General features: G+C 41.9%; 2 long non-coding RNA genes across 4 annotated transcripts in view; one reads left to right on the top strand and one right to left on the bottom strand.

Moving 5' to 3' along the window:
- Positions 1-16,148, bottom strand: part of LOC102128875 (uncharacterized) — a 196,242-nt gene that overhangs the window by 38,762 nt on the left and 141,332 nt on the right. The gene's annotated exons all lie outside the window — the stretch shown is intronic.
- Positions 1-16,148, top strand: part of LOC123575203 (uncharacterized) — a 30,231-nt gene that overhangs the window by 401 nt on the left and 13,682 nt on the right. The window lies entirely within an intron of this gene.

The following is a 16,148-nucleotide window of genomic DNA, read 5'->3' as shown; positions in this document are numbered from 1 at the left end:
TACAGTTCAGGGAAGCAGGTCTATTAGAAAAGATCACAAATTATAGCAGGCAGTAACTCAATAAACATCTCTCTGTGGTTTCTCTGGTGAGCATGTGGTATTTCTAAGCCAGCACTGCCACCTAATGGAAATAAAAATCCTCTTCATGAGATACATTGCTGGTCCTCTGAGGTACATTGCAGCTTCACAACTTTTCCATTTTGTGCTTTTCTACTGCTACTTCTGTGGATGGGAAAGCTCTGCTTTCAACAGTTAGGAGTAAGATGTCTTCCTCAGCCAGATTTTAGTCCCAATATTGTCCCATGAGTAGGAAAACGTTCATTCGGTTCCTATTCCTAAGGCACCTATTCTGTCTCCAATTAAGACACTACTTAGTAAGGTGACTAATTAGTAAGGTGACTTTAAGTTCAGAAGTTAACCAGAACTGTTTTTTAAGAGTAAGTGCTTTACCACGGGTCATAATAGCAGACTATCTAGCACATTGTCTTCATTAAAGGATCCTTGCCCAAAGGTGACACAGTCTCTCTGGAGATCCATTTCTTGGTGAGCCAGGAAAACCACACAGGCTTTAGGAAATCAAAGGGAAATCACACAAGGCAGTTAAGCTAAGTTTGCATGGGTAAGCATGGTTAGCCCCATCACTTAGTTCATCTGGTTCAATGGCTTGGAGGACCATGCCTACTACCATGGGAGGCACATTTAACATGGCACTGGGATCCAGAAGACAGGGAGGGGAAACATTCAGAGGATGCTCCCTGTCTCCTTCTCCACTCTGGGTCATACAGAAAGGAAAGACACTAAGGGGATGCTGTTATTCTCGCTTCTTTTCCTTTTTCTTTTTCTTTTCTTTTTTTTTTTTTTTGAAACAGAGTCTCACTCTGTCACTCGGGCTGGAGTGCAATGGTGTGATCTTGTCTCACTGCAACTTCCGCCTCCTGGGTTCAAGTGATTCTTCTGCCTCAGCCTCCTGAGTAGCTGGGACTATAGGTGCATGCCACCCCGCCTAGCTAATTTTTGTATTTTTAGTAGATACGGGCTTTCACCATGTTGGCCAGGTGGATCTCGAACTCCTGACCTTGTGATCCACCCGCCTTGGCCTCTCAAAGTGCTGGGATTACAGGCATGAGCCATGGCACCTGGCCTATTCTCACTTCTTTTTCTAAATGGGTAATAAATTATCTCCAGCTTTCACCCCTCTGGAGTGCACTCTGAAACACTGGAACTTCCTTAAGCTCAGAACTTTAAATAAAAAAGCAACTCATTTTCTTTCACACAAGGGCATGACATTTTTACTAAACCTTTGCAAGCATTGTAGATCAACCCAGCTCTTTTAGCAGTCATATCAGGCAGGGCCAGGGAAAACAGTTTCCCAAAATTAAAAAAGCAACTTTCAGGGGAACCATCTGAGGATTCCCCTTAGTTAAGGCCCCCTCAAGTTCCCTTCTCTTTACAAAACCTTGGGCAAATAAAGGGAAACTTAGGCTGATTTTCTAAAAACCCTAATAGGTATATAGAAGCTTTCCAAAGTTTAACTCAGGTGTTTAATCTCACATGGCAGAATGCTATGCTGCTCCTAAAGCAGACCCTCACTGCAGCTGAAAAGCAAATAGTTCTGCAAGCAGCAGATAATCTTGAAGATGAGCAATATATCTCCTGTAATACACCGAAAGGGAAGAAAGTAGATAGGGAAAGTCAAGAAATAGCAGAAACACCATTCCCAATAGAGAGGTAAGCAGTTCTGGTAAACAATTCTAAATGGAATCCCAATAGTTCAAGAAATAAATGGAAAGAAAGCACGTTTTCATATGCATTTTAGAAGGCCTGCAGAAAACCAGGGCCAAACCTCACAATTAAACTCTCTATTATGGACCAAAAGCCAGATAAGAATCCTGTAGCCTTTCTGGAAAGGCTAAGAGGGGCACTAATCAAGTGCACCTCCTTACCTCCTAATTCAGCTGAGGAATAGCTCCTCCTGAAGGACAAGTGTATTACGCAGGCAGCTCCCGATATTATGAGGAAACTACAAAAGCAAGCTGTATGACCAGAGAGTATCTTAGAGACCCTCTCAAAGGCAGTCACTTTGGTCTTTTATAATGGGGTCCAGGAGAAGCCCACAAGAAGGAAATAAAGCTCAGGAGAAGGACAGAGGCTCTAGCAGCAGCTTTGCAGGTTTGTAAAGTCCAGAATCCCCAAGCTGCATCTGCTAGTTGCTATTGGTGTGGCAGGCCAGAGCATTTTAAGAAAGAATGACCAGGCAGCAAGATTAAGAAACCTTGACCTTGTCCAGGCTGTGGCAAAAACCACAGGAAATGGAACTGCCCCAGAGGATCACTGAGTTCAGGACCAGTCTCACAGATGGTCCAGCAAAACTGACGGGTCCTGGGGCTCCAAGCTTGCCTCCAGAGGCTCAAATAGCCATTATAGCACAGGAGCCCCAAGGTGATTCTGGAAATTAAAGGAAGAAAAGTAAACCTCCTTCTAGACACGAGAGCCAGTCTCTCTCATTCCTCTATAATCCAGGCCTCCCCTCTTCCCATAGCACAACTGTAAAGGGCATCTCAGGAAAAACTCTAATCCAATATTTTTCTCAACCTTAGTTGTAGTTAGGAGGACCTATTTACACACGCTTCCAAGCCATTGTCATTATACCTCTACTAGTCAAAAAAGCTCCAAGTTAACCCTAGGAAATAATTCAACTGCTTATAGCCCACAACATGTGGCAGGATCACTGTATTCTTAGTTGGTAAAGCAAGAAGTACATAAGGCAGGATAAGCAGTAGTCACTCTTCCCAAACATAAGCACTGAGTTAGCTGAGCTAGTAGCTCTTTTTTTTTTCAAAGAAATTTTTGTTTATTTTGAGTTTATCTGTTAAACAGCTTAATTGAGATACAATTCATATACTATACATTTTACTCATTTAAAGTATACAATTCAATGATTTTTAGTATAGTCACAGTTATCTACAAATATTCAGTTTTAGAATTGACTCAAAATGAAACTGAACACCCTTTCCCTTTAGCTACTATTAGTCCCTATCCCCCATTTCTCTCCAACAGCCTTGAGCATCCACTAATCTACGTTGTGTCCTTCTAGATTGTTCCGACTATGGGTATTTACTGTAAATTGAATAATGTAATATGAGGTATTTTGTGATTGGTTTCTTTCTTTTTGTTGTCGTTGTTGTTATTATTTTTTTAATTTTTATTTATTTATTTATTTATTTATTATTATACTTTAAATTCTAGGGTACATGTGCATAACATGCAGGTTTGTTACATATGTATACTTGTGCCGTGTTGGTGTGCTGCACCCATCAACTCGTCAGCACCCATTAACTCGTCATTTACATCAGGTATAACTCCCAATGCAAAGAGCTAGTAGCTCTTAAAAGAGCACTTAAATTAAGCAAGGGAAAGGTAGCTAACATTTATACTAACTCCAAGTATGAGGGAAAGGTAGCTAACATTTATACTGACTCCAAGTATGCTTTCCTGATTTTCCATACTCATGCTTCCATCTAAAAGGAAAGGCATTTTCTTACCACTAATGGATCTCCTATAAAATATCACCAGGAAATTAGTAGATTATTATCCTCAGTTTTTCTTCCACAAAAAAATAGCAGAGATGCATTGTAAGCAACATCAAAAAAAAAAAAAAAAAAAAAAAAGAAATAAAAATAAGATAGCCAAAGGAAATACATTAGCTAATCAGGCAGCTAAGTCAAAGGCATGAAAGCTTCAAGGCATTAACGTGTTTCAAGCCCCTTCTATTCTAAAAAGGCTCCATAAAAGAAATTAAACCTCAGCATTCTCCTGTAAAAATAGAATAGGCCACTTCTCAAGGGCATACTTTTCAGCCCTCAAGATAGCTATAGTCAGGATGGCAAATTCTATTTACCAACCTCCAGCCAATAAAGGTCCTTGAAATCCTTCACCAAGATTTTCACTTGGGAAAGGATAAATCTTATCAATGCACTCAGAGATTGTTTTTAGGTAGAAATTCTCTATATTGGTTAAACATGTAACCTCTCTAGCTCTCTTCCAACAAGAATTACAAGTAGCAAAACCTCACCCCAGAAAATAAAACCGCGTTTCTTCAACCCAGGAAATTTGGTATTAGTAAAAATTCTTACCTCTCTCCTTCTGTAAGCCAAGCTGGGAAGGGCCCTACACTGTTTTTCTTTCAACCCTCTCAGCAGTAAAACTTATAGGAATCAACTCTTGGATACATCACACTCCAGTCAAAGCCTGAAGAGCTGAAGGAGCAACCCCCAACAGCCCAAAAGAAAGAACTGAATATCAATGTGGAGAAACAGAAAATCTCAAACTAAAAATCATAAAAGATAAGTAACCGAGTGAGGGCTACTCATCTTAGTCAGTCCCACCTTTACCTCAACAAATACTTTTTGTCATTTCTGCCCTTTCCTCTCAAAACTTGCCACCAAATATTAGAAAATTTTAATGCATATTTGCAGGCAAACTTCATTTGTACATGGGGTTGCATTTGTAACCTTGGAAATCCCCAAAGGGAAATGGTATATCTTGGCAAGTAAATTTTTAAGCAAAAATTTTTTACTATGCCACGCTTGTGGAAATTGTTACAGTCAGTCTACTATTTGCAATAGAACTATACGCTGTGGCACCCACAATGTGCAATCCTGGTTGTAAATTCTAAATGCTGTAATATTTTGCCTAATTATCATCCTTATAACAGGATTAATTATTGCAGGAAAAATTTATTCAAGGTTGCTTTGCTTACAGCAGGACAGATAGTTATGGATAAGAAGTAAGCATAAAAGTTTTGCTATCATTAAGTTTAATAGGACTTTTTACTAAAGGCTGGTAATATAATGCACTCTAAGCTATAAAAAGGAGGTTATAAAAAATAAATTGTATATAAAAAAGGATTTTGTATGGCAAATACTTGTCCGAAAAGGAAATGACTTGTTGTTTAAAGGAAGAATGTTTAGGACAAGTCAGAAAGTTTAAGTATTTTGTGAGAGTGTCCGTGAAGTCATGAAAAAGTTAATAATGAAAGGAAAGGAATTGTCAAAATTAACACTAAAGTTATTTTTAACCACCCAATAATGTATTTCTGCCAATCATATTGCAAGTTATAAAAATGACATAAGACTAAAATTATTCTCTAATGGCAAGTCAGGGGGGAAATGTCTCTAGGAAAAAGTTACTTTTATATTAATGTTTCTGGTAACGTACAGCGATATCTATTGAAGGCAAATTGTTATTGCAATCCCTTGGTGTAACTAACAAGTATCAAACTTATTTATGGTCTATAGGACCCCCACTAATGGTGATAAATCTTAATGCTCATCTTCTAACCCTATATTTTAAACCTTCTTGTAAAATTTATCTCTTCATCTAGAAGCGATCAAACTCCAAATGATGCTGCGAGCAGAGCCACACATGAACATGCCATTCTTCTGAGGACCCTTAGACCAACCTCAGGAGAAGGCCCAACTGCTGCTCCTCCACATGAAATCCCTTTTCAACCAGAAGTAGCCAGAAAGAATCATCATCAAACACCCCCTAAAGCAGTTAGGTTCACTTCTGTTGTGGGGGGAAATGATACAGGAGTTATTAAGAAATTATTTTAAAGGCCGGGCGCGGTGGCTCAAGCCTGTAATCCCAGCACTTTGGGAGGCCGAGGCGGGCGGATCACGAGGTCAGGAGATCGAGACCATCCTGGCTAACACGGTGAAACCCCGTCTCTACTAAAAATACAAAAAACTAGCCGGGCGCCGTGGCGGGCGCCTGTAGTCCCAGCTACTCGGGAGTCTGAGGCAGGAGAATGGCGTAAACCCGGGAGGCGGAGCTTGCAGTGAGCTGAGATCCGGCCACTGCACTCCAGCCTGGGTGACAGAGCAAGACTCCGTCTCAAAAAAAAAAAAAAAAAAAAAAAAAAAAAAAAAAAAAAAGAAATTATTTTAAGCAGATAGTAAGGGTAAAAGTTCTTGGAAATTTTCCTGTAATAAGAAACAACCCCCAAACCATCTCTTTTCTAACAGAAAAGGCAGCTTGAAGGGCCAGGCCAGCAAGCTTTGATATGCAAATGCCAGCCATCTGGAACTGGGTTCACTCAATATGATAATTTCTGCCATCTTCTCCTTGTCACCAAGGTGTACCAAGTGTCATGACTACCTCCAGATAACACCATGTGCTCAGAACATCATGGCGACCTACATTTGCATATTAAAGAGCTGAGGTGGGAGGGCCAGGTTTTTCACAGGCTGCGTAAATGACATACCTGGTCAAACCAATCCCCTGGACCCTAGGCAAGCCAGATACTACCTCCTCCAGCATCCCAATATAATCAACTACTTTTCTGCTGCACACAGAGTTTTCTCTTTGATTGAATCCCTCCTCCCTTTATCTCTGTAGGGGGAAGCTGTTTTCTTCTTCCTTCCTCCTATCTTGCCCATTAAACTTTTTGCTCCTTAAAACCACTCCTTGTGTGTCTGTGTTGTTAATCCTATTGATGTGAGACCAAGGACCCTGGTGTTCCCCAAGTCATCAGAGCCATATAAACAACATTCTGGCTAAGAAACAGACAAGCTTCACTTTTATGGTTTATGCCTTCTATCTTTATTTCTCAGTCTTCCCTTCACTCCTCAGATTAAACACATAGCAGCATTAAATGTCGTCTTTGTTTTTAGGACTCAGCATTTTGGACTGTGTAGGTCCATGCTCATTGTGCCTGCTGATGGGGTCCTCATGCCCTTTAGTGACGTTCCTGGGATTGCAGGCTCTAAATGTCACGTGATCTTGTTTGCATCCTTGTGCTCCTTTTTCAGAAAACAATCCCTGCTGCATACAGAGATTGACTTTGTGTGGCTCCTCAGCAAGTCTGGTGGTTCCTTCCTGCCTCTCTTCTCCCTTCCCCATTCTGGATTTTTCTCCTCTCTGCTTCCCATTCCATCATAAGGGAATGGGGCCAAGTATTTTGGATGGGAAACAGGAACTGAGACGAGACGTGAATGCTGAAGAAATAGCAAGACTAAAGATAGCAGTGCTTTGAAAAACTAGGATTGTGTAACATGGACACATGCAAGTGATGACCCTTCCCCCTACCCCCTATTCTAGTCTTTTCTGTCCCCAAACCCTGGCCCTTGGGAAGATTCTGGGACAAGGAGTGGGTTACCCAGGGTGATCTGGGGGGCTGTGCCTATGCTCCTGGTGAACATTTGATGCTAGCATGCTTGGAGCCATCTGATAAGCTCTTGCGTGCCAGGAGCTGGCATGGGTGGAGGAGAGGACCCCAGCAGCTTTCTTGGTGAAGAGGTGGATAGCACTCTGTGGAAGTAGCAGTCACATGTTCCTTTAGCTGGGGCCAGGGTTAGTGAAGAGGGTTTAAAGGAAGCATGGGGAGCAGGAGGAATGAGAGGCAATTATTTCCTCAAATGTTAGAGAAAGCCAGTGCTCCTCACTCCGGAAGCCAGGCTGTTGGGAATCAGGGGTGGGAAACACAGTTCTGGAAGCTGCCCTCTGCTCTTCCTCAGTTTGCTGGGGCTCTCTCAGCCTTTAACTGATGAACTTCCTTGTCAGTTCAAAGTCAAATAAATGACTTTGGGCAAGTCACTTAAACTCTTTGGGTCAGTTTTTCCTCCTTTAAGTTGAGAAAATTGATGGTGACTTCACAAGCGGGTATAAATATTGCATTAAAGATAATAGAAGTGGCCGAGTGCTGTGGCTCACGCCTGTAATCCCAGCACTTTGGGAGGCCGAGGTGGGCGGATCATGAGGTCAGGAGATCGAGACCATCCTGGTTAATACGGTGAAACCCCGTCTCTACTAAAAATACAAAAAATTAGCTGGGCATTGTGGCTGTGCCTGTAGTCCCAGCTACTCGGGAGGCTGAGGTAGGAGAATGGCGTGAACCCAGGAGGTGGAGCTTGGAGTGAGCCAAAATCATGCCATTGCCCTCCAACCTGGGAGACAGCAAGATTCCATCTTAAAAAAAAAAAAAAAAAAAAAAAGATAATAGAAGTTAAAGTGCTCTGTGGAGTGTAACTTGCTATATGTTACTTTGAGTTAGGACCTCGGTGTGTTTTTAGACTACACATCTACTATTCTAGGTAACTTAAAACTATTTCTCTCAAATGCTAATGAGCTGTCCTGAGTGGCACAGTAGGTGTGTTTCTTTCCCCAGGAGTTCTTGGGAGCTTTGGAGGTTGTTCCGTGCACTGGAAGACCTCCAAAGCTGCCCCCTACTTTAACAGCATGGCTGAGTGTTGTCGGGAGGGGACAGAGTTCTGCCTGGCTGGACTGCCACGTGCAGGGGAGATGCCCCACTGGCAGTGCCTCAAGAGTGAAAGGGGCAAACCTGGGGCAAACCTGGGGTTCCTTCAGCCAAGGAAGCTTCCAGATAGGGCAGGAGGAGATGGGTGGACGCCTTGGTAGCCACTCCCACTCACCCCTGCACTTACGACTTGGGGTTTCATGCCCTGCTCCTTTAACGCTGTGTCAAAGAGAGATGCCAAGTTTGACCAAACAACCCCGCCCTGCCATTTGCCATGTGGCCCTGCCTGTGGGGAGTTGCAGAGAAATACATGAGCACACCAGGAAGAGTTTTGAATGAAAAAATTGTTTAGACACAGGGTGTCACTATGTTGCCCAGGCTGGTCTCTAACTCCTGGCCTCAAGTGATCCTCCTGCCTCAGCCTCCAGAGTAACTGGGACTACAGATGCATGCCACTAAGCCTGACTAAAGTTTTGAAAAATTTAATGTTGATGGAAAAAACATGAGTAGAAATGAAAGGCTGGTATGAGTTGTAAAGTCATTTTGTTCTTAGAGAATTTTCCTCATGATAACTATTGTCAGACATGAAGAGTACTTATCCTAATGATTGGGACAGTCCTGCAGGGACAGTGTGTTCTTAACAGCTACCAAATTGGCATATAGAGACCTATCCTCTCTGAGAACCAGAGGACACTAATAATCAGTAGTAGTTATTGAGTACCGGCTATATGCCAGACACATACGCACTGGTGATCTTATCCTATGAAGGAGGTATTGTTGTTCCCAATTTATAGATGAAGAAACTGAAGTCAGTGAGATAACGTCATTTATTGGAGGTCTTGTGGCTAGTAAGTGGAGCCTGATTTAGAACCAGGGCAGTCTCATTCCAGAATCCAGAACCAGTGATTTGTAACCGACACATTCTTCTCCAAAGGGATCTAGTAACGGGATTTCCCACTTTTAATGCACCTTTTGCTTAAAGCCTCTGTTCACAGTCACAAGACATACTTTTTAAAGGAACATGCAGGACACAAATGTGGGCCCAGCTGGATGGCAGAGGCCAGCACATTGACCAGGACAGAAGCCCCAGTACATGGTGTGATGATGGCGTCTCCAGGCAGACTTCCCTTGCCTCAGGAAGCAAAGTCCTAGCTCTCTGCGTCTTCATGCAGGATTTAGAAGGAAAACTCAGCTATCTCACATCTGCTCTCCCTTGTTTATTTTACCAAAGTGAAGTTAATGTGGCTTGAGCCTTGTTTCCTGGGGAAATCAGCCTGGCTTAGGATTCCATTGTCCTCTGGGACCGGGAAGATGTGGAAGGCTGACCTCACACCCAGCTGAAGGGCACCTTCCTGGACTGTGGGCTTGGCTGCCTTCTGAATCACCAGGGCTGGAGGGCCTGACCCAGGTGTGGACACACACTGTCCTTCCACTCTCTCCATGTCCCACTGCCCATCAGTAATGTTCTTGTCACCTTCTGGTGTAATTTCAGAGCTCAGTAATGCGGGTGTCAAGGGACACTGGGCCAGACCCTCTTGTGCTTCTGTAGCTCTCCCTTGAGCAGGATTCCATGGCGGCCAGGTGGGCCTTGCCCAGAACCCCCTGTGCGGCCAGGTTTCTGCTGCTGCTATGCAGTGGCTGTCTTTCCAAAACGTGGCATTCCTTTTTCCACTGCCCCAGAGTCCCAAAGGCTTTTCTTCCCCCTAAATTAAAATCAGGTTGAGAAGCTGTTTGACAGAGTTGAAGTTCACTATCATCTATTCTTTTTTCTCTCTAAAATAAGGATCCCAGTGAAGCCCATGTTAGAGACTGGGTGTTTCCTCTGATGCCCCCAAGAGACAGGCTTTGTGGGGGTGTCTCTTGGCACTGGGTCTTTAAGCTTCAGGAGTTTGAAGGCTCTCCTTGTTTGTGTGGTGTTGACTCATAGTGTGTGTAGGTTTAGAGCTACATGGCTCATTTTTTCACTTCTCTGTTCATACGCTGTGACACCGTCCACTTCAGGCGCAGTAAGCCACTGTCTGGAGGTCATCAGATGACTGCAGAGTTTGCCTGATTACTCCACTAGGTTGAGTATTTGGGGTTCTTTCCCACTTTTGTCTTTTAAAAATACTACTGGGCTTCTTTGAAGAAACAGCTTGTGCGGAAAGGAGGGAGGCATATTTTAGCACTTGAAGTGGAGGAGAGGTGAGGTGTTGCTTCCCTGGGGCATGCCCTGCAGACAATCCTGTGCTGCGGGTCACCTCCCCACCAGGTGCCTTCCTTCCTTGGTTGTTATTTCCCATCTCCCTGGGCCTCCGACCTTCTCATGCTTTATGAGTCCCCAGCTTCTGATGGCCACTGTGGCTGATGCACAGAGTCTGGGGAACAGCATTTCAGCCCGACAGGTCATGTTCATGTACCACTCCTTCTTATTCCACAGAGCTGTCTTCTTGTTCATCACTTATTCATCTTTCCCGCATAAGTCGTACATGAATATATCCCTGTGGTAAACATTTTAGACAATGCCAAAAGCTGCGTCTCCTGTCACGGTCTTCTCTGCTTTTCTCAGGTGACCTCTGTGGCAGCTTCACATGCCCACGTCCAGAGTTTTCTCTCCCTATATACTGTTGGCTCTCTGCATCTGTGGATTCAGTTATTCATAGGGTCTACAGGCCAATAATATTCAAGGAAACATATGAAATAAAAACTAATACAACAATTAAAAAAAAAAGCTTTGGCTGAACATTGTGGCTCATGGCTCATGCCTGTCGTCCGAGCATTTTGAGAGGCCAAGGTGGGAAGATCACTTAAGCCCAGGAGTTTGAGATGAACCTGAGCAACATGGAAAGACTCTTTCTCTACAAAACAAATTTAACAGTAGCTGGGCATGGTAGCATGTGCCTGTGGTCACAGCTACTTGGGAGTCTAGGGTGGGAGGGTCTCTCAAACTTAGGAGGTTGAGGCTGCGGTGAGCCATGATTGCATTCCTGCGTTCCAGCCTGGGTGACACAGTGAGACCCTGCCTGAAAAAAAAAAAAAAAAAAATGTGTGCATCAACTTCCACCTCCATCTTCCTGCTCCGGCCATGCCTGCTCCTGCTTTGCCTTCCGCCACAATTCAAAGTCCCCTGAGGCCTCCCCAGAAGCTGCTATGCTTCCTGTACAGCCTGCAGAAAGTGAACCAATTAAACCTCTTTTCTTTATACATTATCCAGTTTCAGATATTTCTTTATAGCAATGTAAGAACAGACTGATACACATTTGAAATGGTTGAAAACAATTATTTTCCTCGGAAATACTTAAGACACATCCTCACCTCTTGTTTTTGTGAAAAACCTACTCTGTGAAACTTATTTTACAAACTGAATGTCTGCCTTAGCCTGGTTCCTCAGAATTAATGAGGTTTGGCCAGATGTAAGCTGCTGTGCAGGTCCTGCTCAGGTCTTCATGATCCATTAGATTCTTGGCTTTGTTTAAAGTTTTCACATGAAAGTTCTGGTAAAGTTGCCTTTTCCTGCCTCTCCAAGCTTGAGTACAATTTTCATTTTGGGAGCAGGTGTAGGTGAGTGCCTGGTCTGCTTGCAGATCTCGGCCTGATAGATAGACACCTTTGCTTCCTGGAGACTCTCAAGCTTTGTTATTTTTCATTGCTCTAAGATTCCAGTGCTGTTTTTTAAATTTTATTTTTTTATTTTTGTGGGCACGTATTAGGTGTATATATTTATGGGGCACATGAGGTATTTTAATATAGGCATGCAATGCAAAATAATCACATCAGGGTAAATGGGGTATCTTTCACCTCAAGCATTTATTCTTTCTTTGTGTTACAGACATTCCAATTATACTTTTTTCATTATTTTTAAATGTGCAATAAAATATTGCTGACTATAGTCACCCTGTTGTGCTGTCAAACACTAGGGCTTATTCATTCTATTTCACTATATTTTTGTATCCATTAACCATCCCTACTGTCCACCTCCCACCTCAACCTTGACTACCATTCCCAGCCTCTAGTAACCATCCTTCTACTCTCTATTTACAAGAGTTCAATTGTTTTAATTTTTGGTTCCCACAAATAAGTGAAAACATGCAAAGTTTTTCTTTCTGTGCCTGGCTTAATTGCCTTAACATATTGATCCCCAGTTCTATCCCTGCTGTGGCAAATGACAGGATCTCATTCTTTTTATGGCTGAATAGTACTCTGTTGTGCTTAAGTACCACATTTTCTTTATCCAGTTGTCTGTTGATGAACACTTACGTTGCTTCCAAATCTCAGCTATTGTGAATAGTGCTGCAGTAAACGTGGGAGTACAGGTAGCTCTTTGATACACTGATATCCTTTCTTTTGAGTATACACCCAGCAGTAGGATTGCTGGATTCTATGATATTTCTATTTTTTGTTTTTTGAGGAAACTGAAAACTTTTCCATAGTGGTTGTGCTAATTTACATTCCAACCAACAGTGCACCAGGGTTCCCTTTTCTCCACATTCTCACCAGCGTTTGTTATTGTCTGTCTTTTAGACGTAAGTCGTTTTAACTGGGGTGAGATAATATCTCATTGTAGTTTTGATTTGCATTTTTCTGATGACTGAACAGACTTATGACGTTTTCATAAGCCTGTTTGCCATTGGTATGTCTTCTTTTGAGAAATGAGTATTCAAATCTTTGGCCCATTTTAAAATCCAATCATTAGATTTTTTTATTGAGTTGTTTGAGCTCCTTATGTATTCTGGCTATTAGTTTCTTGAAAGAGAGATAGTTTACAAATATTTTCTCCCATTCTATGGATTATCTCTTCATTTTTTTGACCATTTCCTTTGGTGGGCAGAGGCTTTTTTAACTTAATGTGATCTCGTTTGTCAGTTTTTTCTTTGATTGCCTGTGCTCATAGGGTATTACTCAAGAAATTTTTACTCAGACCAGTGTCTTGAAGAGTTTCCCCAATGTTTTCTTGTAGTGGTTTCATAACTTGAGGTCCTGGATTTAAGTTTGTAATCTTTATTGATTTGATTTTTGTATATGGTAAGAGATCGGGTTGTAGTTTTATGCTTGTGCATATGGATATCCAGTTTTCCCAGCACCATTTATTGCAGAGACTGTCTTTCTCCCAATGTATGTTCTTGTCACTTTTGTTGAAAACGAGTTCATGGTAAATGTGTGGATTTACATCTGAATTATTTGTTTTATTAGCCAATGTGTCTGTTTTTATGCCAGTATATGCTGTTTTGATCATTGTAGCACTGCAGTATAAAGTTAGGTAATGTAATTCCTCCAGTATTGCTCTTTTTGCTCAGGATAGCTTTGGCCTTTCTGGATCTTTTGTGGTTCCAGATAAATATTTGGATTATTTTTTATATTTCTGTGAAGAACATTATTGGCATTTTGATACAGATTGTATTGAATCTGTAGGTTGCTTTGGGTAGTATGGACATAGTAACAACATTGAATTTTCCAATCCCTGAATATGGAATATATTTCCGTTTTTTGGTGTCTTCTTCAGTTTCTTGCATTAATGTTTTATAGTTTTCATTGTAGGGCTCCTTCATTACTTTGGTTAAGTTTATTCCTAGGTATTTTATATTATTTGTAGCTATTGTAAAAGGGATTATTTTCTTGATTTCTTTTCCAGATTGTTCACTGTTGGCATACAGAAATGCTACTGATTTTCGTATGTTGATTTTGTATCCTGCAACTTTATTGAATTTGTTTATCAGTTCTGTTTTTTGGTAGAGTCTTTAGGTATTTCCCAATATAAGATCATGTCATCTGCAAACAAGGATAATTTGACTTCTTCCCTTCCCATTTGAATGCCTTTATTTCTTTATCTCATTTCTCTAGCTAGGTCTTCCTGTGCTGTTTACAAATATAGTTGGCATGAGAGTTTTACTAGCACTCAGTCTTTTTAAAAAATTTTAGTTTAAGTTCTGGGATATACGTGCAGAATGTGCAGTTTTGTTACATAGGTATACATGTGCCATGGTGTTTTGCTGTATCCACTCATCATCTAGGTTTCAAGCCCTGTGTGCATTAGGTATTTGTCCTAATGCTCTCCCTCCCCTTTTCCCCCACCCTACCACAGGCCCCAGTGTGTGATGTTCCCCTCCCTGTGTCCATGAGTTCTCATTGTTCAACTCCCACTTATGAGCATGCAGTCTTAAACAATTATTCTAGCTTCCCCTCCTGACCAAGTTTAATCTTAATTATCTATAAATATGCACCATATTGAAGGGCATGTTTTTTAGTAGGGAGGTAATTGCTCTTCCTGCTTACAATTTTAATTAAAAATTACCTCCGCCACCTACCTCACCTCTATTTCCAATCTATTTAACAATGTAGAAAAGCAACAGTTAATGTTTATGCATGCCTCCCTGAGTTCAGAAAACACTCTTTCCCCTTTAGTAACAAAGGTAGAAGATTCCATAATGTGACATATTTTTATAAGACATTTTATGCAGTAAATGATCAGGGAGGAGTGTATCTCATGACATAATATGGGAAGAATTTTGACAGAGTTCACTTGTGTTAAGTACATGTTGTCTGTGATCAGCTTTCCACATTGAAATATACCACCATTTCCAGGTACCTGTTTTTTGTTTGTTTGTGTGTTTGTTTTTAGAGGAAGGGTCATTCTCTGTCATCCAGTCTACAGGGCAGAGGTGTAACCATGGCTCAGTGCAGCCTTGAACTCCTGGGTTCAAGCAATCCTCCCACCTTAGCCTCCCAAGCAGCTAGGACTACAGGTGCATGCCCTCATTCCTGGCTAATTTTTATTTTTATTTTTTGTAGAGTTGGGGGTCTCACTATGTTGCCCAGACTGGTCTCAAGCTCCTGTCCTTAAGCATTCTTCCTACATTGGCCTCCCAAAGTGCTAGGATTGTAGGTGTGAGCTGCCACACCCAGCCTTGTCCTCATGGTTTTTTTTTTAGCACGGTTAAGCCAAACTCCTTTAGAGATGAGATCACTCTGTCACCTACAGGAGTATCAGAGGCAAGAAGACTGAAATCTGGCAGAGAGAGGCAGAACATATCTCCCTGGTTGGCTTTTCCACAGTGTCTGCTGTCCAGAATTAGCCCCGAATGGCTTTTGAAGCACAGGTTCCAGCCATTTTCCTTATCTTTGGGTAGCCTCTCCCTGAATGCTTTTCCTACTGCCCTGATCTGTTACTCTCCCAGTGGCCTGAGTAACCTTCAAGCACAGCTTTGCCCTCTCCCATCTAGGGGGCACCATTGCCTGGAAATTGAGTCCTTGTCTGTCTTTTGGACTCATATGCCTTTATTTAACTACTTGAGTCCTGTTCTATGGCAAAGTCTCTGGTAGGTATTGGGGATACAATGAAAAAACATCAGTTGCTATCCTTAGAGTAGAGCATAAAAAAACTAAAAAGAAGCAGTAAAATTAATTTTATTGATAATTTCTGCAACGTAAGATATCTGATATGGTATTTTATCATGAGTCACTAGCCACATTTCAAGCGCTCAGAGGACACTTGTGCTAGTAGCTACTGTAGTGGACAGAGCTGGTCCAGAGGCAGAGCTGGACAAGTAAAAAAGCAGTGCAGTGTATGTAGTGAGTCCTGTACTTTTGTTTTCCTAGTGAATTTGTGTTTGCGTAGGAGATTATTTTTTGCTACATCGTGAACTCCATGAAGGGATAGGCATTGTCCTATTTTCCTCACCCTTTTATCATTAATACTTGATGTTTAGCAGGTGTTTAGTCAATTTTATTATGTGAAATTGCTAAGCACAGGGCATTATAGGAAAATCTAGGATGAGTACCTGCCTGCTCTGGAGTGGGAGAAGGGTGGCATCAGAGACATTCTCAAAAGGAGGAGACACGTCTGAATCAACTTGCAAAATCAGAGTATGTGTCTGGGGTAAAGAGGAGGCAGGGAGAATATTCGAAGGAGAGAGGA

This window comes from Macaca fascicularis, chromosome 8 (genome assembly GCF_037993035.2).
Source record: "Macaca fascicularis isolate 582-1 chromosome 8, T2T-MFA8v1.1".
NCBI lineage: Eukaryota > Metazoa > Chordata > Mammalia > Primates > Cercopithecidae > Macaca > Macaca fascicularis.
The sequence above is the reverse complement of the archived record's forward strand: the minus strand, read 5'-3'. Positions and strand labels throughout refer to the sequence as shown.